Below are 3,556 nucleotides of genomic sequence, written 5' to 3' on the forward strand. Positions count from 1 at the left end.
ATAATATTTGTTTTGTAAATATGTATATACCTCACCCTTCCACTGAAGTCTTTGATGATATTTGTAGCATTCTATCTTCACTCCCGCGCCCTATTTTAGTCATGGGAGATTTCAATGCACAACATTCTATGTGGGGAAGTTCTAAGTCTGATCATTATGGGGCTAGAATCTTAGACATCTTAGATGATAATAATTTATGCCTTCTAAACTCTGGCTGTTCTACTAGAAGGTCACAGCCCCATGAGGGTATTAGTGCACCAGACCTAACCCTGTGTAGTCCCTCCCTTGCCCCTACATTAAACTGGTGGCCTCTATCGTCTTCATATGGAAGTGATCACTTTCCACTAATTGTATCATTTCCTCAAAAAATTAGCGAAAAGTTGTCAAAGTCTCCTTCCCGGTTAAAATATAAACTTAAGGATGCTAACTGGTCATTATATAGAGATAAAGTTCAACAAAATTTATCAACCATACCTCCACTAAATGATAGCAATAATCATCTTTGTAATGAAGCTTTTACACAGGCCCTACTACAGGCTGCTGAGGAAGTTTTTCCTATTAAAAATAATAATGGCAATGGGTATATTCCATCACCTCCTTGGTGGGACAGTGAGTGTTCTGCTGCGATAGCTGAGAAAAATTACAGAGAAAATTCTACATCACAAAATTTTAATGTTCTTTGTAATATTATAACTAAAACACGTAAATTATTAAAACAAAAAAGATTCAATGGCTGGAAATCTTTTTGTGCCTCAATTTCACCAGACATTTCTCCATCTGAAGTTTGGCAAAATATTCGTAGATTCAGATCCTCTTTTAAACCTCCAAGGTCTCCTCTTATGGATAGCAGTACAGTTGATTTGTTTCTTGACAGATTAGCTCCACCATTTGTCCCATCTATAGATAATATGTCTTCTAACTCACAGCTTTCTCTCCTCCCCCAGCATGATAGTAGCAATTCATTCATTTCCTTTAGCCTTTCAGAACTCAAAGGGGTTCTTTCAAAACTAAGGGACTCAGCCCCTGGTTGTGATGGAATTCCATATTCCTTTTTTCAAAACCTGAATGATTCCTGCCTTTCTTATTTTCTCAGTTTAATTAATTCAATCTTAACATCAGGTAATATTCCTCCATCATGGAAAATCCATGAAGTTATCCCAATACACAAGCCCAACAAACCGATTAATGATCCATCATCATACAGACCAATTGCATTAGCTCCAGTTATGTCCAAAATTTCTGAACATTTAATTAAAACTAGACTAGAATGGTTTATTGAGAGTAAGGGGTTACTATCACCAAACCAGTTTGGATTTAGGAAAGGCAGGAGTACAATGGATAGTCTCAGTATTTTTATGACAGACTTAAGATTGGCATTTTCTTACAATAAATCTGTGTTAGCGGCATTCTTAGATGTGTCGGCAGCCTATGATAATGTCAACCTTTCAATTCTGAAACAAAAAATGATTAATTTGAATATCCCACAAATTTTTATAAGCTTCACAATCAATCTTCTCTCTGGTAGAATGCTTAAAGTAATATCAGGAGACTCCTACCAATCCCGTATTGCCTGGAAAGGTTTACCTCAGGGCTCAGTTTTAAGTCCTTTACTTTACAATATATATTCTCATGATCTGGAAGCCTCCCTTAAGGGTAAAGTTAACACACTCCAATATGCAGATGATTTACTCCTCTATGTGTCTGGTGATTCTGTAGACAACATGTCTGATACTATGACACATTCCCTTAAGTTATTAAAAGTCTGGCTTGACAATAACACTTTAAGCCTTTCGGTTCCTAAAAGTATTATAGTCTTATTCTCACGTATGAGACTTCCTCCAGCAGTATCTGTATTTTATAATAACATTAGAATTCCCACTAAAAGTGAAGCAACATTTCTTGGGGTAATTTTAGACTCAAGACTTACAGGAAGCCCTCATTGCTACTATATAAGTGCCAAATGTGAGAAGATTATAAACATACTGCGTTGTCTCTCTGGAGTTTGGTGGGGAGCCCATCCTTTCTCTCTAAAGCTTCTATATAATGCTCTAATAAGAAGCATTTTAGACTATGGAACATTTATACTTGAACCCTGTAATGCAGTAGCTCTCCATAAGTTAGACATTATCCAGTCTAAGGCTCTGAGAATAATTGCGGGAGCTATGCGGTCGAGCCCTATTAACGCTTTGCAGGTGGAATGTTCTGAAGCCCCCCTGCACCTCAGACGTCAATTTCTTTGTGACAGGTTCCTGTTTAGAGCATTTCAAGTTTATACTCATCCTCTTTACTATAAGTTACGGTCTCTGTTGGAATGTATGGATTATTCGTACTGGGCTCATAAATCGCCGCCATGCCTTATTGTTAGTCTCCAAAAATACTTAGCTCTTCAAGCTCCAACACATAGATCACAATTTCTTCCTATATTTTGTGTTAACTATGATGCATTAATTTTAAATCCATCTATTTTGTTTGACTTTGGTGTTTGTAAACAAGATCCTTCTGCCAATGCCAAATTTATGGATATTATTGACAGTGACAGCCGATGGAAACATTGCCATTTAGTTTTTAGTGATTCTTCCAAACCCGGTCCTGAGAAGTGTGTGGGAGTTGGCATTTTTCATCAACAGTTTGGCATTGTACAGATAATAAAATTGCCTCCAGAGACTTCAGTATTTACTGGAGAATGTTTTGGTCTGCTGAAGTCTCTGGAATACATTTTAATCATGAAATTAAAAAACACAATAATTTTTACCGACGCTAAAAGTGCCCTACAAGCCTTGGACAGATTTCCTTTTAGCAGTAACAATCATCCAGTCATTATTGCATGTCGTGATTTACTGTATCAATGTTGTAGCAAAAATTACACAGTTTCCTTTGCTTGGATTCCGGGGCACTCAGGAATCTTTGGCAATACCAAGGCTGATAGCCTTGCCAAAGCTGCGGTCAATGACGGAGATCTGGTTCCGTACCAAAACTTTTGTTGTGATTTGGCCCTCCTTCCTAAATCCCAGTTATTCAACTCTTGGACACATGTGGCTTTCTTCAAGTCAGACTAAAGGTCGATATTACAGCACGATCCAGGTGGATATACCTCCTAAACCGTGGTTTTCAAATCTGACGTTTGGTAAAGCTACCACTTCGACTCTTATTCGTATGAGGCTGGGCCATGCATGCATTCCCTTGCATCTGGCAAGGCTTAACCTTTTGCCTAGTGATATATGTGAGTGTGGCAATGACGTTGGGGATTTTAATCATATATTCTTTGCCTGTCCGCGACATGACCGTTCCGCTTTTATTTCCTCGCTTTTGTACATTAAAATTCCTTTTCCTACTTCAATTTCTGTCCTTTTATCTAATATAAATATTGATGTATATAGAATTTTAGCTAGTTTTATTTTTCTTAACGATATAAAATTATAACCATTTATGTACTTATATACTAAATTTACCTGATCCTTTTCGAAATTCCGTTCCAATTCTCAATCCAATGACACACTTCCTCACCTTTTTGTATGGCTGACGCACAAACCGTGCAGGCCAATAAATGGCGCAAAAA

Source organism: Leptidea sinapis, chromosome 6 (assembly GCF_905404315.1).
Source record: "Leptidea sinapis chromosome 6, ilLepSina1.1, whole genome shotgun sequence".
Lineage (NCBI taxonomy): Eukaryota > Metazoa > Arthropoda > Insecta > Lepidoptera > Pieridae > Leptidea > Leptidea sinapis.